Source organism: Anopheles darlingi, chromosome 2 (genome assembly GCF_943734745.1).
Source record: "Anopheles darlingi chromosome 2, idAnoDarlMG_H_01, whole genome shotgun sequence".
Classification (NCBI taxonomy): Eukaryota; Metazoa; Arthropoda; class Insecta; order Diptera; family Culicidae; genus Anopheles; species Anopheles darlingi.
The window spans coordinates 7,712,955-7,738,154 of NC_064874.1; the positions used below are offsets into that span (position 1 = coordinate 7,712,955).

General features: G+C 52.7%; 1 long non-coding RNA gene across 2 annotated transcripts in view; it reads right to left on the reverse strand.

Moving 5' to 3' along the window:
* Positions 1 to 24,770, reverse strand: part of LOC125951241 (uncharacterized) — an 88,593-nt gene extending 63,823 nt beyond the window's left edge. Inside the window, exons 1-2 of one of the 2 annotated variants that reach the window (XR_007468775.1) lie at positions 24,667 to 24,770; positions 20,132 to 21,192 (exon numbers count right to left, since the gene is read on the reverse strand). This is a non-coding gene — a long non-coding RNA (uncharacterized LOC125951241). Of the gene's footprint in view, positions 1 to 20,131; positions 21,193 to 24,332 lie in introns of both variants that reach the window. The other variant, XR_007468774.1, reaches the window with a different exon arrangement.
* Positions 24,771 to 25,200: the final 430 nt, after the last annotated feature.

Genomic DNA, 25,200 nt, shown 5'->3' on the forward strand with positions numbered 1-25,200 from the left:
CAAAACTATTCAAAAACCGACAAATATCATAAACGTCGTTCTTCTAAAAAAAAGAAGTAGTAGATGTCTTTAGCAAAGTCAGACATTCTTGCTCTTTAAAATATCCTCATAACCTTCCAAGACATGTCTTCTTCCTGCCACTTTCCGGAAGATTTGCGAGAAAAAAGAATATATTTTTAAACATTTAAAAAATATTCCAACCCACTTCTTCTGGACAACCGAAAACCAACACCTTCTGCACGGCAACAACAACAACAATTCGACATTCTGTCATCACTCCCGCGTCCAGTCCCGCGACGGCCTACGAAAAGTCCGCCCCAAAAAAGGATGGGGCTCTCGCTTATCTTTGATTTTATTTATACCCGATAAATCAATACTGAAACAGCAGAAATACCTTTTCAAAAGCTATTCCCCACCACACCCTCCTCTGTGGACCCCCGCCTCCTCTGTGGACCCGCCGCTATGCGTTGCGCGTGAGAACCAAGCACGAGCGCGCGTCAGGCGCGCTGGAATGGAAACGAAACCTCGGGCATCCAAGCAGGCAACGCAGCGCTGGCCCCCGGGCAAGACGCACCCGGCCAGAGGACCAGAGATTCACCTTTCGCGTTCCTCGCGGTGGGCTCGCATGTTGACGGGCGGGTTGGTTGGTTGGTTGGTTGACCGATAAGCTCTTGCTCCGGTGAATATTCCAATCAACAAAGCGAACGCGTGGACGGCCAGAGGACGAACCGCGGCCGGCAAACAACCGTCGTGTGCAAACAAAACCCTCGGAACCGTCAACCACCATCAGCAGCAGCAGCAGCAGCAACAGACCAGACCAGACCACGATATCGACCAAGACCATAGACCACGCGCACATTGCGACCGCTCGTTTACCCTTGCTCCCCCTTTCCTTTCCTTTCCTTTCCTTTTCCTCGTTGTCTTATCGTCGTCGTCGTCGTCGTGTACCGAACCAAAACCCGTGCCCGATCGGAAGGGATCGATTGTGAATATTTGTTTTAAGGGGAGAGAAAAAAAACGAAAATGTCGGCACCGAAGACCTCAGGGCTCCGAGAGTGAGAGCGCGCTCTATGCTGTATCATAGAGCATAAGAGAGGGGAAGAGAGGTCCCATAGACAGGGGAGCACCAATTTCCCATCCTTTCACTGGTTAGCGACTGAACGGACGGAATCGGTTAAATCTAATCATCAACCAAGATGGCGCACCAACACCGGAGATAATGATGATGATCACGGCTTGATGATGGCTTTGCAGGACGGAAGAGAAATGAAAATATCTACACAAAAACGGCCAAAATGGCGTGGTGAAGGCAGGGTGGGCAGCTAAAGTGACGCTGATCTGCTGCCAGGTTGCGGGCTGTTGATGCACTCAACCAACTAATCTTTCTAATAACGCAGACCACCACACCACTTGCAGCAACACTAGACCACCCCAATATCATCATCGAGCGAACGGACGAGCGGAGCGATTGTTTATGAAAGTTTATTGATCGTTTTCCCCCTCGATTGATAATCATTATTATTCGAATTGGAATTGATTACGATGCAATCGAGCGGAGGGGAGGGGAGGGGAGGGCGGGTAGCTGATGATGAGGGATGATGATGAATGTTAAGTGGAGTCGGCTGCGGCGGCAATGCACCAACAGCAGCAGCAGCAGCAGCGCTGGTGACTGGTTGATGGTGACCGATTTATGGCCGGAACTTCAGAAAACGCAGACAGTTGATTCGAAGGCCTGTGCCTCTCTCTCTCTCTTTCGCACACGGCGATATGTTTTAAAATTGATCACCGATCCGAGTGGCAGACGCGGGCGCACTGATCGGCAACAAACCGGAAACCGCCTCCTGCGTCCTGCGCCGCTGCGTGAAAACAATTATCTCTCAGGTTCATATACCTCAGCAACCTGCGCTTATTCTCTCTCTGCTGCTACTACTACTGCAAACGTGCCCTTCTCTGGGTTCCCGGGTATTCTAAATTCAGATTAAAGCGTAATGAGTCCCCTCTTCCCCCGGTCTCTATGCCACCTTTGGAGTGTTTGTACTGTGCCGCCAAAATGCAGGAGCAGCAAGCAGGTTTCGGTATCATAATACACGTTGTTCCCATAATATTGGCCCAATATATGCGCTGCTGCGCTGTTGTTTAGCCACCGTTCCGCCGGCCCGCTGTCCTCACTGGGGCTACTGCAGCTACTGGAGCCGAGCTCGGCCATCAAAACCCACCGGTAGGTGTATCGGTTTCGGTGTTCGCTGTGTGTGTGTGTGTGTTCGGTTCGGGATATCGAATTTCAAAAGTGCACTCAACCATCGAGAACCCCGCTCCAATACGGGGGCAAGAGGGAAAATTAAATCCCTCCACGACCCAGAGACACCCCAGAGTGGCCAAAGAGCACACACACACACACACACATACACACATACACTATTTCTCCCTCTCTTTCCCTGTCAGACTAACATGCACTAATACCCCCCCCCCCCCCCCCCCCACAAACACACACGCACACATGCATCCCAAATGAGGTGAATGAATTTGGATTAATATCCTGTTTTGGACTTCGTCGCCGTCGTCGCCGCCGCCGAAGCGAATCCAGAAATGAAATACAGAACATTATCGTGGAACAAATTAACCTCCCGCGAAAGGGGAGAACAGGATGGTGGAGTGCTGCGCGCGCGCCCCCTCCCTCCTCTCCGGCAGAAGAAAAGAGGATTAGCAGCGCGCGAGTGTCGAGAATATTATGGAAAAGCTTGTAACAACAATGTCATTCCGACCACCTTCTTCGCCGTCCGTCGCGAAGGCGATGGCGACGCGCGCTCGATGGCATGGCATTAAGGAAATGTAAATAAAGCAAGAAAGAAAAGGGTCGCCGAGCGACCGGACCGGAGGAGGAGCAGGGGTCCCGAAACACGCATAACTAATCAGCACGAAGCAGCACCAACAGCAGCAGCAATGGTAGTGGTAGTGGTAGTAAGGGGTCTCTCTCTCTCTCTCTGCACCGCGTGTGGCACCGGGGTTACGGTAGCTTAAGGGAATCGAAATGACCAATACGACCGACCACGGACCGAACCGAACCGGAGGTGAAGCCTTATCGAGAGACCTGGGAGTCTTGGATGGACCTGGAAGAGGGAGCCGGGCTGGAAGAGGGAGCCGGGTTTCGGGTTTTCCTTTCGACCTTTTCTTTCTAGCCTTTTTCGCGGCCGCGGGCTTCGCGGGGCTTCAGCACTCCCGTCACACCGGGTTTCGCGTTTTCGCGTTCGTGTCTCGAGCGAGATACTTTTCTGCTGTTGCACCCGGTGCGATGTTGGCCATTTTGTCGTCGCGTACTAATGGCGAATCGTTTAAGGTAATTTCGCTTTAAATGTTTGGGGTCGCTCGCTGATGATGCTGGCCAATGACGTTATGGTCTGCGAAATCTGTCCGCCACCATTCGCCACCGAACTGTCACAAATGATGTGTGTTGATGCGCACACTTTGGCAAAAAAAAACACACACACACACAAAATAAACCCTTTTTAAGGCGCATAATCCTGCCTACCGGTAATAACCGATTGGGTGTGAACGAGCGGTCGGTCGGTCGGTCGAAAAACCCAGACCCAGTGGCAGCGACGATGGCGGTGGTCGCCATAAAAATGGCGAAAAAATGCAGAAACAAAAAAAAGCGAGCGAACGAGTGGCCACAGACTAACCAAAAGGTATGTGCGCAACGCGTCACCCATATAAAGTGAGGTTATGGCAAAATGCCAATTACTTAACACGATTACTTTGTTTGCGCCAATTATGTGTTCGGGTGAAGAGCGGCCCAGCAGCAGCAGCAGCAGCGGTTGCTTTGTTTGCTGTGCGTTTGTTGCTCTCCACACATGACGCACATACACTCGTTTTCTCTCTACCGGCGACACCACAGGTAAGGTGACAGCTCGCTCCGGGGCGATTGATTGAGATCGTTTTACAATAACAGATTACAATAACAGGGTTGGGAGAGGAGGTGATGATCGCGTTATTGACGTTTTATTAGAGAAATAACAATGCCACAGCCGAGAATCGTGCCGTTCGATATGAAATTCCGGATCCCAGATGGAATCTCTGCAGTGGAACATTCCGAGCATTCCCACGTGGAACAGCGACACGAGATTCTAGTGCAAAAAAAAAAATACACTCGAGCGCCAGATTCCCGGCCGGCCAACCACCAGCTGGCATTCACGCAACAATGTGCGATGTTGGTGGCGGTGACACGACGAGCCAATTAAATGTGTCCGGGCGGGGTGGGGGAGGCGGACTGCGGCGATGATAGGAGCTGCTGATGAGGCTAAAACAGTTTTTTCGCACCCCCCCTCCTTCAGCATTATATGTGTCACACACACAATTCTGAGCTTGATGAGGCTCGATGGTGTACGGATGAAACCCCGGGAGGGAGCTGAAGGAACCGAGGGAGTGCGCGGTCTCTGTCATCAATCAACCGATTCAATCAGGACTCGGACTCGACACTGCTGCTGGTGCTGCTGCTGGGAATGCTGGGAAGAAATGCCGGCATGCCACGAATGAAAATAATAATAATAATAATAATGAAAAAGAAGACGATGAAGAAGAAATGATTCCTCACCTCGCACACACACACACACGTCGATGACGCGCGTGCCGTGCGTGGGGTGGTGACAAAGAATGGAGCAGCAGCAGCACCAGCAGCAGCAGCAGTAGAGATGGAGGCGCGCGAAACCAACATCATGAGTTGAACGGGAGGACCTTGTTACGTTGTTAAAGCAAATAGCTCAACACCCTTCAAGAAGAGGAGGAGGAGGAGGAAGAGAAGAGGAAAGGCAAAAGGGGGGAGTCATGTTCCGATTGCAAAAGGAAATGGTTGATGGTCCGGTCCCCGCTGCTGGAGTGGCTGGAGCCTGGGCGAGAGAAATGACTAATGGCCTCCCGAAAAAAGCCAATTAAGCTAAACAACCTGGACAGCGGCCCCAGCGGCGTGAAAGGTCTCTCTAGGAGCAACGCAGAAGAAGAAGAAGAGGAAGAAGAGGCAGAAGAAGCAACGATCGCGAAGGTCTCTTCATCATTATGCAGAGAAGGTCCCGCCCGGACCTTCTCTCGCACTCTCTCTCTTGCTGTCTAACTGGATCTTGACCAAGCGGTCGTCTTGAGCGGTCAAGCGACACAAAACCAAATCGCGCACCACCGGAGGAAAAGGGTAAACATTGGCCGTTTTGTTGACCAGCAGAAGGGGGGGGGTCAAAGGAAAAAAAAAGGAGAGGAGGGGATTAAAATCATTATGCTCATAATGCTAGGCCTTGGCCATATTGGTCGCCCGATAAAGCGGCGACCCCTAACCAACCGGCCAGAGTGACCACCACCGTGTGATGAGTCATCAAGAAGCGACATAAATACCGAGAAGCACAAGAAAAACAAAAAAAGAAGAAGAAATAGAAGGGAGCAAAGCAACCCTCTTTCCAGCGAAGGTCCAAACGAGCGCACACACACACACACGCGCGCACACAGAGAGAAGTGAATTATGCAAAAACGGCTCCGTAGACGGCGAACGCCGCCCCGGCGGATTCGAAGAGCGGATTGCGACGAGACGTCGAAACGTCAAGACATCCGTCCGGCTCGTAAGCGGCGGCCACAGGCACACGGGGATTACTGGCACTGGCAGCAGTGATGGCCGGATCTCGTGGCCGGAGTGTTTTTGGGGCACGGATTTCGATTGCTCCGATTGCCTCAACAACGACGACCGAAGACGACGACGACGACGAATGTTGAAGAAGTAAATTATGTTGCCAAATTTGGCGACAGCAGACCCCCCAGCAACTGCTCTCGCTCTCTCTCCCTCTCTCTCGGTCGATCGCTCTTCACCTTTCCCTCATTTGTCATCACTTCTTTTGAAGCTTGTTTCCCGGGGCAACGGGGCAACATTGGCAACGAGCAGCAATCCGTCGTCTGGTGGTTCGTGATCCTCTCGCTTCTCGCACGGGACCTGGAACAGTCCCCCAGTGGCAGCAGCAACAGTAAACGCGCGTTGGGGTCACGCGCGCCACCCATGGTCGCGGATGGTCGATGGATGAAGGTGAAGGAGGAGAAGGAGGAGGAGAAGGAGAGGGTGAAGGAGGGGTTCGCGCTTCGACAAAACATTGAAGAAAACATCGAGGTAATAAATCGCAAACACGCGTACCCGCCAACGACGCGCCCAACGACTGCTGGCGTGTTTTCACAGTTTTATGGCTTCCACACGATGGCTTTCAATTAGCTGGTTTCGTCCCACACACACACACACACACGCACACACACTCCTGTAAGGTGTAAGGAGTCGCAAACTGGGGCCAGAGGAACCATCATCATCATAGCAATCGAGCTCTCTTTCTGCAGATGAAAAATCGATTCGAGAATTATTTCCAAATTTCCGAGCCATTAAGGCGAGCAGCAGCAGCAACAGCAGATTGACTCTGTCACCACTCCTTCCCGTCCCCTCCATGCTGGTGTGTGTGGTAAACGATCGCGCGCATGACTCCATGGAACCGCAGAAGGAGAGTCGAGATTGGGGTTGTGAAGTTTCAAATTAAGATACAAATGGCCGATACCGGTGCCGGCACATGAAACGGGGTGCGGCGTCCTTCGGGACGCGAAAAATCGTGACACTCCATGTTGTGCTCGCGGCTGGCACCAAGGCGTGTGCGGGGGTGTGCGGGGGTGCTGGTGTGCTGGTGTGTTTGTCCTCGTATTGGCCACACGCCACTCGAACGCCAGGGGGAATCGGTTTACAAGTGTATTAAATAGGGAGCGAACGAGGCGAAGCCAAAAAAAACCAGAGGAACGACGGGAAGAGCAAGTGCTGGTGGTGCGGGGAGACCCCATCGTCACAAGTGGAGAATATGATTTATTATGCGACCCCCCACTCCTTGAACACCCACTCGGAACAGTCCAAACCACATCGCGGATCGTGGTCGGTCTCCATCGAACAACACTTGAGCCTTGCACTCGACCGTCGTTGTTGGTGGTGGTAGTGGTGGTTGAGGGCGTGATGTTGATGGGAAAAAAGTGCCGCATACTCCAGTGCCAATTCCAGTGATAAACAGAGAGAGAGAGAAGGGCGGCAGGATGGAGAGAATATGGAAAAATAAAATCGAAAGAAAACGCGCCAAACGCGAAACGAAACAAGACCCACAATCATAAACAAACAAATTGCAATTTGCGCGTCGGCATCATTGGGCATTTTTGGGTGGCGTTGTGGCCCGAGAGCCCAACAGCAGCCCATTTGGACCACCATCATGCGGAAGGAGAGAGAGAGCACACACACATACGCTTCACTGCAGCAACCATGCATGCATGCATGTGAGGGCATGCAGTGGAGTGGATAGTAATAGGTGGAAGTGGATGGGAGGAAAACATAATTCCTGCCACCAACAGACCAGCGCCACTACGTGAGCACTCGGCGCGACCAGCACGAGAGAGAAAGCATCACAATAATCGAAAGCAATTGAAGCCTTTGCGCAACACAACGCAGCGCGTTTGGTGGTGGTGCTTTGTGGAGTTGGTGAATGTTATCAGTGCACACACACGCACGCACGCACGCACTAACCAAAGGGAGTGGCGCGGTGGGTCACCACCACCACATCACACACAGCACACCAAGCACACCAAAAATCGAACAATCAGCAACCAGGCGGCGGCCTAGGGACACAGGGAGCGACACAGGGAGCTCGTGGTGCTGGCCGGTCACTGGACACCGCAGTTCCGACGAAAATCGACGCTGAAATCGCTTTACCACGCCAGTAGTTCGGTCAGTCGGATCGGGTGTGTTTATGCTAGCTACTGCTCGACTCGACCGGCTGTCACCGAGCACAAAGCGAGCGAGCGAGCGAGAGCCACGGAAGAGGAGAGATGGAATAGCATGTAGGGTGAAGATATGGGCCACCGTTTGCGCTTGGCAGGTTGGCTGGCAGGCAGGAGCGCTCGCTGGCTGCGGTCAAGTGGCTGAAATACTAAATGAATAATTGAAGCCAAACAGAACCGACAAACCTATGCCGCGCCACACGAGGCCCGCCAGTCACAGACGGAATGTCTGGGGGGGGGAGGGGGGAGGGGTGCCCGGACTGTGGTCTGGGTGATGGTCATTTGGGGGTACGGTCCGACGACGACGATGGAAGCGGGAGAGAGAGAGTCGAGAGCGAGATTAGATTGATATTGATTCTGGTCGACCGAACAGAACCAAACGGCACGGAACAGTTGGAATGCCCGAAAACGCTTGATCCACTGGATGTGTGGACCAGCAGGGCAGACAGTCGGCCCCGGCCCTCGGCGTACAGTGAGGTCGGGTGGAGGGGAAAAGAAAGCATCGTAAAAATGACATTCAGAAGTCAATTGCAGCCTTGAATAAATATACAAATGGAAACCACAACTGCCACGAACGAAGAGACGGGGCAACGAAATGGCGGCAGCAGCAGTAGCAGCAGCAGGCGGTGGTAGTTCAATTTTCCATTGACAGCACACGGTTGCGGTGCACGGTCCACCGACCATTGACCAGTGGAGTCCCTGGCCCTAGCGGTAGTTCTGGTGACTAGTTGGGACTTCATTTCTTTAAATGACCATAAATCACGTATCGAGATGATGGCGGCGGATGGTTAGCGCAGTGGTCAAGAGCAATCCAAAGGGCCATGGTTCGATTCCCAATTGACACCTGCGGGCGTGCTCCTCTGCTCCCCTCAATTAGTGTTTATATTCGATTGAGTGATGATAGACTGCAATACTGTCTGTGTGTGTGTGTGCGTGCCTGTAATGGTAAGTAAGTAGTTCTGTCACAAACTATAAAAGTCTCGTTGTGTTCCCCTTTATTTAACCTAACCTCAAAACCCACCACCTCGTTGACGTGTGTGGTATTTAACCTCTCAATATCATGTCCGGTCGTGTATGCAAACGAATCAGCTGGGAAGTTTGACGTTTGATCTCTTTTGTGTGTGTAACATTTTATTGGCTACTGAGTTAAGCAATAGTTAAGCGGAGTTCAGGTGCACAAATCCAGCGTCAAATGTTTTGCCCAAAAAAAAAACAACGTTGGCCTAGATTAAATCAAAATTCATCAAATCCTCCTAACCCTAATAACCAGAAAACTCGGAGAGCAACTCGAACAGCAAACGTAATTAAAGGCCCGGTAGACCTCTGGTGTGTGTGACTTCCATCGTGCAGTGACTTTTCCATTCCATGTAATGCGCATAAATAATCATCAAAAACCAACAACTACCACCACACGGGCGGGGAGGGGGGGATTGTTAATTTTGGATAAAACCACCCACCGAACCTAATCGAATCCGAAACCGAGGCCAATGGCGCCACAGACCAGACCAGACCGACGAGAGCACCGAAGAACCGGAGAAACTAATCGTTGCTAATAAGCAGCACTCTCCCTCCAGGAGCAGCAGCAGCAGCAGCAGCACTAGCAGGCCTTCGATCCATTGTCGATGTCACCTCCTTCGCAGTGGCCATCAGTGACGGTTACATACATACAGAGAGAGAGAGAGAGAGAGAGAGAGAGAGAGGACGAAGGCTTCGCAGCCATCGCGGCAATCGCCACGATTAATCGCTTCACTTTCCGTTCCCCAGGCCACCGTCTGTGGCCAATTGAGAACAATATTTCTTGGCACAAGCGCCGCCGCCACCACCACAAACGCCACCTGCCACCGAACGCGTAGAGCGCAGCGTCGCGTCGCGTCCGAGATTGAGATTTTCTGTACTGTGGACGACAGCAACGGGGACAGGGAGGCACGCGGGGTGACGCCGACCTTGAGGCATTTATTTATCTTAAACCCGTAATCCGTCAACCGGCGAAAAGGAACCGACGACGAGAGACAAGGCGATGAGGAAGACAAGGGTGCGCCAGAGGCGGCGTTGGCGTCGTGAATATTTCTGTTCATAAATATGCAAAAGTCATGCTCATGTTGTGGTGCCCTCGCTGCCTCCTTCCCTCTACTGCGCTCAGTACCGTGGCGCTGCGAAACTTCACAGATTCCTTCTGCTCCAGGTCCTCGCGCCACTGCCGCTACGTGCCGTCGTGTCGCCCGGGCCCGGGCTCTTGGGTCCCGGCGTGTCATGACACAGCGATATCGGCGCGGTTTTGGTGTCGACCACGGACCACCGTACCACGGCACAGCACAGCGCACACGGAGCACCAGGAACGGCAAAAAAAAAACAAGGACCAAAAAGGCCAAACGACAGAGAGGCACAGCACACCAGTAATTGTTGTCGTCCAGTAATCGGGCGACCCACGAATTATCGTGTGCGTTAGAGAGAAGTGCCACGGTGTAGACGGTGGGGATTGGACTGGGTGGCCATGCTGGTGAGCAGCAATTAAACTATGTATATAGACGGCACCAACCGGCATTGAGCGGAAAAGAAGTACCAACGACGAGGTGCTTCGGTGCTGACCTTCGGACGGAATGGATGAAAACGGTCAGAACCCCGCAACGGCAACGGCAACGGTTCGAACAACGGAGGTCCACCGCGCTCTCGAACGGTTGGTCGTGGCCACCACCACCAAACACAACAACTGTTTATTGCATTCAGATCCCTCTCGGCGACCAGACCAGCGAGCGAGTGTTGTACACTTGCTGGCCCATTGCTTCAGAAGCTAATCAATGTAAATCTCTTCATCCAGGCCTGGTCGCCGTGGAGTACACCCAGTGCCACAACACTGTGTGTGACCAGCAACATTTGGAGAGCAACAAGGCCCTCGGGTCGCCCCCAGAGAAGGGACCGAGAAGGGACCGAAACCTAAATCCGGACGTTGACTCACTTCATAATTCGTGTGAATCACCAAATGACCAAAGGAAAAGATGGAGAGAGAGACATTAGAGGGCCGCGGTAACGTAAATTTAATGTCTGCGAGAAGGTGGCTCGCAGCATGTGTTGGTGTTTTTTGGCGGTGAAAACACCGACATTTCGTGGAATGGCCAGCGGGGAACGGGGTCAAACATGGGTGGACCGCGGAGCAAAAACCGCGAGATCTCGGCCGTCGTCGTCGTCGTCATTCGTGCTGCTTCTGGTGGTAGGCTAGTGCCCAGGAGGAGGTTGCTTGACAGCAGCAGCAACAAACATTACACAACAAACAAACAGAAACACACGCACGCACGCACGCACGCGAGCACCTGCTGCCGCTGGGAGTCTGGATATGTATGTATGTTCCCTTTTTGGTGACAGCAACGGAAATCTAAAGAAAACCCAGCCCCTCCCCTCGCCAGCGCTTCTCTCTACCAGGAAACCATCTCTAATCCTCGTATAGGACTCGGGGAGATGCGTCGCCTTTTCCGCACAACAGCTGAAAGCAATCGATGCGCGAAAACCGCGCGCACGACATCGACGTCATTGGGGAGAGGGGGAGAAAAAGGTCGGTTTTTCGCGGATTTTCCACCCCGCTGCACCCTTTTCTCGATCCTAGAGGCACACAACTGGTGTGGCGCAATAATTGCCAGCAAATGGTTGTGGTCGGTTGTGTGCGCGCTGCGCTGCTTGCTTCTTGTTTTGGGATTTATTGCTTCCGGTAAAAGTTGTGCTCCGGTGGTAAGGGTGGTCTTTCGTGAGAAGTGGTCCACCCCGATCCGAATTACGCTCCGAAAAGCGGGTGGCTTATCAAAACCGGCGCGCGCCTAGTATTAGACGCCATACGCTAGGTTTTGGGGACTTTGATTACTTGGCTTTCTTCGATTTTTATTACCTTCCCAAAAAAAGAGGAAGGAGAGCAAAATTATGGAAACCGAAATTAATGAAACCAGTAAATACCGCGTGCGAGCAGCGAGCGCTGGGGCTGTGTGCTTTGAAGGCAATTTAATTACATTTCCCGATGAAATATCATTCCGGGCACCGCACCGCAGCGGCCAGTGGAAACCAGAGAAGCGTAGCCAGCAGCGTAGCTGTGTGCCATTTGCTCTCTGAGGACCTTCAGCTCGGCGACCACCGGAGCATCCAGAGCTGCGGCGGGGAGCATCCAGTTAAAAATTGTAACACGATAAGTGAAAAACCACATCAAGCCCGTTAATGAAAGGGTTCGGCGGTACGGTTCCTAGGGTGGGAAGGTAGGGGAAGGGGAGGGGGGTGGGGGAGCTCCACTACGCAGCCACCAAGAAGTTATATGGAGCCATATGATGCCTGAATGCTGAATGCTGAAGCAGTAATAATAGGACGATCGCAGCAACCACTGGCACTGCCATCGTCACCGCCTGCTCCTCGTGCGTGTGTGCGCGTGTGTGTGCGTGTGTGCTCCGCATGGTAACCGCACGCCAACAACGGCAAGATGGCAGCCCACGCTCGTTAGAAATTGTTCCGGAATCGTTCCTCGACGTGTGTGTGAATTTGCCAAAATACATTTAGATCACACGAGGAGGGAAGAAAGGCAGGGAGCGGTGTAACCGCATGCTAAGTGGCGGCGCTGCAATGAAACTCATTTGCTCGGGTGTGTGCCTATGTGTGTGTGTGTATGTGTGCGTCAAGACCAGATGGTCCCTGGGTTGCTTGGTTTTCCTTCGGAAGCCCGGACCGAAATTTCGGAAATGGTGCTGCTTCTGCTGCTGCTACTCTTCGTCGTCGTGGTTGGCGTCGTCGTCCGGAACCAGTTATGATCAATTAATTGGTCTCACATGTGCGTGTGTGTGCGCGTATATTGTTCTGCAAGACGGTTACACCTGTACACCTTCTCCACTTCTTATCAACTTCCTCCTTCAGCGACTTTCGCGACTCCCATTCTCCTCCATTTGCATTAAATTCGTAATTCGCCTTTGCGCCTCCGCCATCGCGTTCGCCTCTAATTGGACGAGCTTGAGGCGCGTTCCCTCCTCCTCCATCTCCTCCTTCGGTGCTTTCTTATCGCTAATGGCCACTCCAATCCACAGCCACGGGACAGCCGAGAGAGCGAACCAATCGGATTCATTTCAATTTGACAACCGCTTTATTTTCCAATTAGGCCGTTTAATGAAGAATTCATTATTCACTTAACTGCCCGGAGCTCGGCCCCGGCGTTCGTGGGGGAGGGTTGGAGAGTCACACTCGAGTGCAATTTGGTGGGAGCCAAAACACCCGCTTAGTGCGGGGAGGGGAGTCGAGGAAGGAAAGATGGCGGCGACGCACGGCAATGGACGACAACCAACAACCAGAAGCTTCGCCTTCACCGGACATCACCGGAAAACATCGAAATTTCTTTCCTCATTACGACCCCGTAGGCATCGCGTCGGTGATTCTGCCGCTGGTGCTGCTGCTGTTGCTGCTGCTAGTCAGCAGACACACCACACCGAGACACACATACACACACGCACAGTGAGGGTAGTCCCTGCGGCTTGCTGGCCATCGTTGAGCCGTTGAGCGTCGTTTGAAGGTTGTTTAATTAAAGCAACACCCCAACAGCCAGACAGCCAGCACACGAGCCAAGCAGCGGCGCAGCAACCGAGACGACCCCGCCGAGGAAGTAATGACGACAAAAAGCATATGGCACTTCTCGGCACACGCACACGTGCGTGTGTGTGTGTGTGTGCGTATGCGTAGGAGAAGAAAAGTCGATGTTTCTTCCGAGTTTTCCGCACAGAAGCGGGTGCGTCACTCTAGTGCGTCTTGTAATGGCGCAGAGCTCGTGTTGTTTAGGACAGAAATGGCTGGCCTTCGAGAGGTCGCGGTTTGCGGTATGCGCCGGAACAAAAAAAACCCTGGAAACCTACACCAAAGAAGACAAACAAATGAAAGATTAGACCGCTGATAGGACCGCCAGAAAACGGCAGGCAGCAGCAGCAGCAGCAGCAGCTTCTCTTCTCGGAAATCGGAAATCCAGCGTGCATTTTCCACGGAAACGCGCGACCCAAAAGGGTTTTTTTCAATGCTGATGATGATGATGATGGCGGCGACGATGAGCAGGGAAATACATTCAAATAAACATAAATACGCAGCCACTGGGACCAGAGTAGGCTTGGGAGAAGGGAGAAGCTGTCCAAAACAACGTAAACCAAACGAAAGGTTCCGTGGACCAAGCCGACTCGAACGGACCGGAGAACGAAGCGGATAAAAAGCAGAACAAAACGCGCGTCACACCCGGGGCCTCGCCGCCGCTCGCGCACATTTACCGTGTGTCTGCAGTTGACTTCCGCGTGTTCTGCTGCTGCTCCCTCGCTCCTCTCTCTCTCTCTCTCCTCTACTTGCCCTCGTGGTTTTCGATGGTGCTTTCTATTTTTTTTTTGATTTTCTGGCCAACTTCCGGAATTTCCTCTGTTCGCTCTCTCGCTTGGTATATTCAGTGAACCAAAACACCGAAACGCATCCATCCAGCAGCAACAGAGCTCACAGGTTTCAGTGGCCCACCAGGACAGCCCTGGCCACCCCTGGCCGCCCTGGCAGCAGCAGCAGCGGGAGGTGGCTTTTGTGTACTTTCCAATTTTTCATAAACGATTTTGTTTTTTTGTTTGGCGTTTTGTGCCCGAATTCGCTCGGTGGAGCCTTTTTATCCATCGAGGACCTCTACTGTTTTTTTCGCGTTTTTTTTCACCTTTTTTTTCTTCCCTGTAACACTCACTTCTTCTCTTTTTTTTTTGTTTTGTTTTTCGATCCGGTGTTCCGCGGATAACACACACAGACACGGGGCGAGGAGATGACAGTATTTTTTGGAGGTTTTTGGACTCCTTTTTCCTTTTTCCTCCTTCCATTTGGGTCCGCGTTTACCGCGTGGGTCTCATAATGGTGCGCTTCAACTGTTTTTTTTTTCTTTTTGGGACAGGAGTAGCAGCAGCAGCAGCAGCAGTTTTGGGTTTTCATTAAAATTTCTTTTCACTTATCTACCCGATACCCCCAGCCATTGAGAGCTAAAGAGGTTCCTAGCAAGGGGTCATGATGATGAGGATGATGAGGATGATGGAATGACGAACTACCCCGCACCACTCTCGATAGCGATTGCGCTGGACGGAATTCCGATCACTTCACACACAGAGACAAAGCGGAGGGATGAGAGAGGCAGCAGACAAGATACACACACAAAAAAAATCCCCGAAAATTCCATACCAAGGGTTCTCTGTTCGGTCCTCCTCCGGAAGGCTTGAAGAAGAAGGAAGAGGAGAAGGAGGAGGAGGTGGAGGATGGTCTGGCGCACCCCTTTCCACTCCCTTTCCAACCTCCCTTTCCAACTTCCAACACCAAAAACACGTTACCGTTTACGGTGGCGTTGAACGAAAATTAATAAAAACACATTAAAAGAACAACAACACCGGAGGATGTACACGGCAGTAGTAGTAGTGCCTGCCGGCCAGCAACCTTTTCTGGCCACCGAGCAAAGTGGTTCACACCACACCACGGAGCAGGCATCATCATGAGGGCTGTTCCCTTATCCCGAGCTTTCGCAACAGCTGCTGCTGCTGCTGCTGCCGCTGCCGCCGGAGCACGTGAAGGTGAGAAAGAAAAGCATTAAGGCCACTGTCGGTCGGTCGGTTCTCGGGTACTCCTCTTCCTCCTCCTCCGGTGTGCGCTGTGCTGCCGTGTAGCGAAAACATAAAAATCATACTTACAACACAGATTCGCGGACCAGAATGTGGCAAAGTGAGTGAATCTCGAAGGACGACGTGAGGCAGACGCCGGACGAGAAGTAGTGGCCACAGCAACAACAGCAGCAACAGCAGCAGTACACCACTTTAGCACGACCTTCACCATTCGGTGGCGGTGGCATTGGCACCGCGGAGTAGGATGCTGGACAGGAGGAAGAGTGAAACTCTTTCTCAGAAGCAGCAGCAGCAGCAGCATGGAGGAGGCCTCCATAGTACACCGCGATGCCCGGGAAAAGAGGCGGAGAAGGAAACAGATAAGTTTTGGCGAACGGACTACGGGCGAGCGAGCGGGCGAGAAAATTGGACCAATGGCCACCAATCCACCGCCATCTGGCATCGCCTGCTAGCAACGAAGCTAGCAACGGGAAGGCAGGCTACTACTAATCGGCAACTAATTTCCAGCCATTCCACGAAGAGCTGGACGCAGAGGGCTCGCGACACGCGAAAGCACCAATTACTCCCGGTTACTCCCGGTTACTCCCGGTCGTCGTCGTCGTCATCCGGTGCGCGTTTCGGTCTGGAGGGTTTTTGCGGGACCGGGTTGGACCCCACAGCTCATCTGGGCCAAAAGAGAGCCCGCACCAACCAACGAACCAAAACACAGCAGCCCAATCCTAACTGGAAAAAAATTATCCTCCCCTTGCTGCTGCTGCCCCTTCTTTCCGCCTTGAATTGGTCGTCTCCACCAGCAACAACAAACTTCACTTCTATTCCTCCTAAAGAGAGGTAAATGGATTGTATATTGTGTGTGTGTGTGAGAGAGAAAGAAGTGGGAATTAGGAAGGGAAAGTTTAGCTCAAGACGCGCGCGCGATGGTTCTTTGCCTTCGCCTTTTTTTTACGGGGGGGGGGTTTGCGCGTTCGTTCGCGCCTTGGACAATATATACAGGCAGGTGGGTGGATGGAGGTGGATAAGCGGAGATAGATGATGGCGAGAAAGAAGAAGTGTTTGCGTTCTCCTCCGTACGGCCTCCAGCAGCCTCCACAGGCCATGGCCACGGAGGAAAAAGGGATGAGAAAAAGCAAGAAGGCGGGATCGGGGGATCGTTCGTGTCTAATTCGTCACGGGTTTCGCGCGCTCACGATGAAGATGAAGATGATGATGATGGGGTGCTGTGGTGGTACATGACTGGCAGCAAACAACACACACCATCATCCCCGGTCGCTTCATTCTTCTGGAGTTAGTTTTTCAGAGAGGCGAGAATGGAACCAAACTTTCGAGGAAAACCATTTTTTCGGGGTTAGGTGTGTCTCCTTCTCCTTTCTCTATCTATTCACAAATTTTCTTGTGATAATTCATGACATTAACAAACACACCAAGCAAGAGCGCAGAGAGTCTCGAACCTAGGACCAACGAGTCGTTGTCGGTCGAACGCACTTACCGTGTGACCTACCGGTCACCTGCGGTTACCATGGAGCTCAAAATCGAATAAGACAAAGGCTGCTGCGGCTGCTGCTGCCATTGTCTTTTGTTTTAATTAAAATTTAACCAAATTGACACTTTGATGCTCAATAATCTGGGCCATTGCGTTCCCTTTTCTCTCTCTATTTCTCTCTATTTCGCTCTTTTTCGCTCTCTTTCTCTCTCTTTCTCTCCTTCTAGTTCATCTGTGTGGCTATACTTCTACTGAGCAGTACTTTCTACTGCGCGTGTAAAGCAACGCATTAACAATACATTAACTTGAACCCCGTTTACCCCCCGTTTTACCTGCAGAGAGAAGAAGAGAGAGGGAGAGAGAGAGAGAAATTGTGCTAATCAGTGCTGACCAGGCGGTGCTGGTGGCGCTGGTGGCGAGAGGGTAGCTGACCTAAATCGTCTAGCCCTCCGGGTCGTCCGGTTTAGAGCCAGCCAGCCGCGCCGCGCCGCCACTCGTCCGCTCAAGTGCGGTTGACACCGATTGGCTCATCAGGTGAAAAAATAAAACGGAGTGAGAAGACCCCAATCCAAAGAGAGCACCACTCCAGCTCCAGCTCCAGCTCCCAGCTGTACCGTCCACTGGTCATCGGGTCGGTTGGTTGGTCGGAGCGTGGTGGGGGAACGATTACCGGCCGCCGGAACATGAGCGCGGCGCGACCGTTTGCGGAACGAATTACGCTTCAAAAGCGACTTCAAAGGGAACTGAAAATAACTCATTCCCAACTCTCTCGGGCTCGGGTTCGGAGGCGCGCGCGCGCGCACGCCAGCTAGCATCCCCAGCACTCTTCCTCCCGTTGCTTCTGCTTCTAGATCCCCCTCCTTCCACCCGGGGCGACCCCTTCCATTTCGCGGGCAGCAGCAGCAGCAGCAAGGAAAAAAAGAAAGAACCTCCGCGTGGCGTGTATTGACCGCCGTCGGGGTACAATAAAATATCCAGAATCGAAGCCTTCATCCCGTTCCCGTTCGCAAGGCACGGTGTAAGCACTGCCCAAGATGTAGCCGTGGACCCCTCCCTCAGTCTGCACACCATTTCGGATGCAGCTCTCCACTGGAAGATGGAAGAAAGTGGGAGGAAGGAGGCGCGCTTCCGCGACACCGCGACTTCCAATAAATGTATGATGAAGATGACTGGATGGAATAGCACAGCGAGCGCAACAATGCCCCCACGGCCAACCGGCCACGGTGCTAGAACGAGATAGAACGAACAGACACAGCCGCCGCCGCAGGGACCAAGAAATGATAAAGCACTGGCCCGCGGACGGCTCGGCACTTGAACCGACCTTCTTCTTAATCTTCTTCTTTCTCTCGTCTGCCTGGCCTGAAAGTTGCTGAAGAGTGGCCATACCGCGATGGCGCACCGCGATGGAGAAACCGTGGAATGTGGAACCCCGAACGCTGGTCGAAGAGAAGAGGCTTTGAACTGTTCTGTGGCTTCTTACCCCAAAAGGGAACATCAGGAAGAACAGCAACAGACAGGGAACGACGACAGAGGAGAACGAGAGGAGAATGAGAAAATTAAAATTAACAGCTTAAATGAGCAGGATTTGTGTTGTGCAGAGTGTACCCGCCACCCTCTTCCCCGTCACACACACACACACACACACAGGCAGGCGGCCACAGATACAGACAATGCGCACTAGAGTCCCCCCCAAGAACGGAGAACGGCCGCCGTGGCCGAGGTGAAATAAAACGCATGTTTCAAGGTGTTCATCATCATCATCATCATCAACATCAGCGTTCGGTTCGCGGGGCCGTCCGTCTTGCTGACGCACACACACACACAGCATATGACGCGCGGGGCGCATCACGGTTCTCCACGGTTTTGCTCGCGAACCGTGACCGAAGCGAGTGGAGTATAGTCGCGCGAGAACCATTTTTGGGGAAGGAAGGGGATCGAAAGAAGGGGGCGATCGGGTTCTTTGTAATGAGCGGTGAGCTTTGCGCACGTTGAACGAATTGCTCCGTTTTGCTGCGGCTCTTCTTTCTCCTCTTCTTCCTCGCCGAAGATCATCCTTTCATTCTCACTCGCTCTCTCGCTCTCTCTCTCCGTCTGTCTATCTCTCTGTCTCGGTATCATCACACGATCCGGAAAGATCATATTTTAGCCCACAAATTGAGCTCGATTGTGCCCCTCCTGTTGCTGCTGCTGCTCCTGCTGCTTGGCGAAGGCGGCATACAAGCGGCCGGAGTTATGCTGGAACACCGTCCGCCGATGTATGTTCTTTTAATTCCCGATTGATTACTCATACTCATACTAATCGAACAGGGCAGTTGGTGGTATGATGGGGAGAAAGAAAGAGAGAGAGAGAGAGAGAGAGATAGAACCGTGAACTGAAACGATGAAGCAACTCCATTTCCATTTCTTATCATTTCGATCGATTCCACTCGCTGATCGTGAGGATACCACGACGAAGACGGGGATCATGATGATGCTGATGATCATGATGATGATGAATGGCGCGCCACCGAGCGTTGGTGGGCGCGGGAAATGATCCAAAATGATGGCTGTTACGGAGCGCTGGTTGCCATTAAAATTGTTTACGGCGTTTTCATAACGCGTGACAAAACATTTGGATCGACCGGCGGCGGGACTACACAAGGCCCCCAGAGGGCGGTAGCGAGGTGGAGCGGGGCGGCCCCCTTGTGGCCATCAAAACCGTGGCGATCTTCCCTTCGCCCTCGCGAGATCGGCGTTCGGTTCGGCGTTACGTTCGGCGCGTCATGTGGGAATAACGTCAGTGGATAGTTTTGGAATTTGAATATGAAAAGCGAACCGAAGTGAGCACGGAATTCCCGAATTGCCAGGGGCTGCCGGCCAGGGCCAGGGCCAGTTTCTATTTTCAATTTCAGATCGTCTCTTTTCTTTCCATTTCCCGTTTTTAGATATTAACCACCGACATTGATGATGCAATAGACATGTGGATTCGGTTTTGTAGGGAATGGAAGTTGAAAGTGAGGTCCATGGTATAGTGAAAGTTGCTGTCACTGAATCGTCTTTTGAAGTTCTGAGTATCTTGCGTAACTTCCATGAGTTACCAAGACCAACAGAAGTCATTTGGTAGCAGGTTTCCTGCGAGTAGATCTTCTGCTGCAGGCACATAACCAGCAGCTTCAAATACCAATCTAGTAGCCTGTTGGCGCCTTAACCTAGAAAAAATAAAAACAAGTTTCTCGCGACATACCTGTGGACGATCCGATGAACTCTCCGCGAACTGCGAACAACTCCAGCGAGACTCCACGGCCTTCGTCACCTGCTGTGCTTCCACTTTGTTTTCTTTAACTCTTCTCCTTCGCCTTTCTTCGCCGTTCACCACCTATTCTTCTTCTGCTGCTGCTGCTGCTCAAAGAAGCAAAAGCTCACTCTAATTGAGCCGAAGATGATCGACCGACCGAACGACCGATACACACTTACGCACAAAACCGGGACCGGATCTCCCTCACCTTCCCGTCTTCCCCGTGGTCACCTGGCACACCACCGCGAACAGCACTTTTGCTTCTTCTTCTCTTCCTCCTTCAAACTTGGACCTCACACACAGTGCGCGGCCACTACTACTCGCAAGGGCGCGCGCGCTCGCTCGCTCGCTCGCGCCACTAATGGTGGGGGACGTTTTGCGGGGCCTGCACCACCGCTAACACCGCACAAGAGGCGCAGACACACACACACACACACACACGCACCAGGATACACCAGAAAAAAACACACACGGAGAACGCACGCACCGAAACTCCGTAGAGTGCCGCCTCCCCCAAAAAATCACCCTTTTAGTCGAGAGCGCATTTCTTGATTTTTACCGCTTTTTAATCTAATTTACCCCGGGATACCGCGCACGGGGGGCCGGTCCGCCCCTCCTTCACACACACACACACACACACACACACACTGACCGGGGAGATCACGGAAAATGAAGAGCAGGAGGAGGAGGAGGACGACAAGCAGGAGGACGAGAAGGTCGTTCCATTAATATTTATGCACGCTCGCGCTCAGGGCCAGGGACCCTCCCGCCGCGTCGAGGGATTGTTGTAATGGCACCCGATGTCATCAGAGCACGGCAGATATCAGAGAGAGAGACCGCCCCGGCAGCGGTCCAGGACCCGGCACAGTTAGAGTGATAGTAGCATTAACAACCGCTGGACTCTGAAAGCATCGCACGCACTCGGCACGCACCGCACCGGAACCAAACGGATTCTGGAGCTCTTTTGCTCTCTCTTTCCCTCGGTCGCTTGCTGATTAGCTGGACGCTTCCTGGTGGAGGAAAAAAAGAGAGGGAGAGAGAAAAGAAACGTAGATAAGGTATTTGTGGAATTAGCACACATTACACAACGGGCAACTTTAGGTCTCTGCAGCACCAAAACGTTGACTAATGAGAAGCACCGCGGTGGGGCAACCCCTCTAGCACCGCACGGCCATCACTCGGCCAACCGATCTCTGTCGGTTGCAGCGGACATAATTAGAAGGAACGGAAAACGGAACCGGTCAACCGGGCCGGCCAGCCACAGTCGGCCAGCAAACTATAATAAAATCAGTCAAACTTCTGCGAAATCAACGCCCCTCCGGTACCGCCCATTGCGATGGATCAGAGGAAGAGGCGGGGGGGGGGGACGCACGACCATCCCCTACCTCGCACAGAACTCCCAAGAAGGCCCCGGGAGCTCCCCCCCGAAAAAAAAACCGGATTTTTTGGCAGACAGAGTACGCGCGAATCTCCCTCTTTGGACTTCTTCTTCTTTTGGTTGAGACGAAGGGGGGTCCGGTCACGTCACACGAAAGGACGCAACCAAATTGCCATGGTAACCAGGAGGGAACAGGGCTGCCAGTCAGCCAGCCAGCTAGCGGATCGCGATGCAGCGCATCATTTACGCCCCAAAGCGGCGGCCTTCGCGGCGGTGAATTGCGTTTAAAGATGCGTCTCCATCATTAGTGCCACCGGAGGGCCCGAATGGAAGGAATGGGGGAAGGGGAAAGAGGGGAACTCGACCGCGCGCACTTGATTGGTTTTGGGGCGGCTTGCAAATACACCTTTTCCTTTCTTTTCTCTCGTTCTCGTTCTCTCTGTGGCTCTGTCTGTCCGTGTGGTGTTGTCCTTCCGTTCCTTCGCAGACTCGCTTCAAAGGATTTGCCCGGTGTGCCTTGGTGTGCCTTGGGGCCCTTGATTCGCTTATTCCACCAGCCAGCCAGTCATCCAGCGAGCATTTAAGAAGCCATCACACGGAGGCCACCACTTCGGGCCCCACGGGAACGTCCTGCTTCTCCGGGTGTAATCTTGGGATGGCGGTGGTGATGCCGCTTCTGACACTCCTTTGGGTGCCGATTGCTTAGGGCTAATTCCGTCCATTCCTTTTGCCTTTTCATTCCTCTTTTTTTTTTATTTTGGAGCATTGCAGTCCTTTTGCTGCATTTCACCAGTCAGTGCAACCAGCAGCAGCAATCATTATGCCAGATAATTATTGCTGCACATCGGGCTGATGGGCGCGTTATCGCGAGCGCAATCGAGTTTTGCATAATTGTTGCAGCATGTTTCCGGCGTGCCCCCCCCCGGCCCGGGGGTTGGTGGGTGGTTTATGCTGTCTCGTCCATTCCATTCCAGAGAGGGGGTAAGGGGAGGGTACTGCGCGAGCCACATCAAGCGAGCAAAGGGACAGAAATCCATTTGCATTGGTTGCGGTTACTAGTGAGCATTTCCATTTCATCTCCCCGGAGTTAGATTGCTTTTAGCTCTGCCTACACCATCCTACACCCCCCTTGCCTGCCAGGTCCTTAAACACCAATTCAGCGAACGAACCGCAGCATGAGTGACGGCGGCGGCGACGACGACGGTCCGGTCCCGACCCCTTGCCGGTCTCGGCGGTGTAACTTGGCACACGGTTCCGACCGAAAACCGATAGTTCACCGCCAAGCCAAAGCCGGGAATGTTTGCTTCCGGTTTGCTTCCGCTTCTTCCTTTGTTTTGTTCCAATATCTCTCTCTCTCTCCCTCTCTCTCTCTACTGTCTCATCCTTTTTCTTCTGCCATTTCCATTACTTCCGTAATCGCAGCTATCCTTTCGTGGGGTCCCGGTTCGGTTCAGTTTGCGGTTCGGTTTGTGTGAGCTCCCCGTGAGTGACCCGAAGTCCGGCTGCGTGTGTTGGTGTTGTGAACCGCGTGTGCGTGTGTGTGAGTGAAAAGAAGATTCTTTTTTTGAAATTCTATTGGCCAAACACGCACGCATGCACGCACACACACATACACCAACAGCTTGTATGTGTGTGTTGCCCGGCGGGGATAAATCTTTTCTGTTTTTCCATGAATTGCACCTTGCTATTGATGCTGCCACGGGGAAGAAGAGGTGCGAGTGCGTCCCCGGATTAATGGCCGGCGGTGTGGCGTTAATCGATGCCAGCGCCTCTCGTCGTCGTCGTCGTCGTCTAGCCATCTAGGATCGATTGTACATTACAGCATCACGGGCTGATTGCTTTTCACATTATTGTTATTGGTACAGGTTCGAGTGCCTTCCCTTGGCCGCACCAGCAGCAGCAGGTTTTTCATTCATCACCGTCGTTCTTCCGGGAGCATCTTCGGCAGCATCATCATCATGCTGTTGGTTATGCTGCCGTCGCGTCGTCATCGTCGTCGTCGTCGTCGTCGGGGGCAACGCACATGAATCGTGCGGACGCACACACACGCACTCATTATTCACATAAACACATGTACCTTCTATTTTTTCGTTCTTTTCTCTTCCCGTTCTATATTGACGACACGTTCTTCGCTTCCCTTCCCACCCTGCTGCTGCTCCTGATCCTGTTGTTGTCTCTTCCACCGGTCCACGGCGCATCACACGCACATTAACGGGATCTCACGCGGCGACGGTCGTCGCCGTCGCCGTCGTCGTCCGTGTTTTTTGTGTACTTTCCCCGTACCCCAAAACAGCACACAGGGCCACTGTTCTACAGTTTTGCTGGGGCATTCGCTTCGCACTAGAGATAGATTGGTTTTTTTTACGAGGACGATGCCTGGGCATCATCCTGCGGGGCAAAACCCTTGTGCCATTAAAAAAAACGCAAAATAAAAATCTTCAAATCACTCATCAACCGCAATCTCAGCCACGGAACACCTTCACACAGCACGCACGGGACATGATGCACTCTCATCTTTCGCTTCTTCGTTTAATGCCTTCCTCGTCATCCTGTGATCAGCAACGCTGGTTGTTGTTGTTGTTACTGCGACGCACATTGCCCTGTTCCTGGCGACCTCTTAAATCAATCACTGCCGCTATGGTTGCGAACGGTGGTTCCGGGAGTCGGAGTCGTACGGATCAAACGGGAACAAAGGAATCGACGCCAGAGACGACGACGATGATTGTACGCACCGAGAGCGGGCGCTTCAAATCACGGGGCGAATCTATTTACCTCCTCAAGCGACTTGTGGTCTGGGCTCCGGCACCGAACAACAAACGCCAGCGGTGGTGTTGGGTTGGGTGGCAATCGCCGCCGACGACGGTCAACAGATTAACCGATGAGGTGAACCGGAAAGTATATTTATAATTTCCTGCTGCTCAGTGCGCGCGGCGCACAATGCCCGTATTCTGCACGGTTCGGAGATAAACGACTGGTTCCTGCTTTCTTCTCGCAATAATTCTCGAGTCGTCACACACTTGCTGGATCACGGGACAGAAACGCGTTTTTCGTCTGTCGACGGTTGACCAAATAAGCGCTTGTTTGCTGGTGGCTTCGCAAAACGAACTTATGCTTCGTCGTCGCCCGGAATCAACCTCCCGCTAGAGAGCCTATACACGCTCGCTGTCTCTACGCACTTCGAACGGCCACGGTACGCGACGACCTCGCCGTTGGACGAACAACGTTGAACTCAGGAGGGTACTACACACTGCCTGCTGAAAAAATCATGGCGCGACGCACAGCACACGAGAATGCTGAGCTACCTCCCGAATGGTACCGAACCCGGACCCGAAGCCGATGTTCCGCGAAAGAGTTAAACAAGAACCGATTCATGGCATTCATCTCGACGATGGGTCGACCACGAAGACGGCCTACCCCCACCAACTCCCCGGCCACGTGCAGTTGTTGGTGGAGATGATCTTAGGCGACTTGACGATGGCCAGATACCGCTGTTTGTAATGAAAATGGATCATTTTACTGATCAGCTGATCGTGGGATCGTACAAGGTACAATCTTTAGTTCTTCTGCAGTACCTGGTTGGCGTTCGCAGTAGCCTTTGCTTACTTATAACACGTTACAATCGACGAACGTTCTTCTTCTG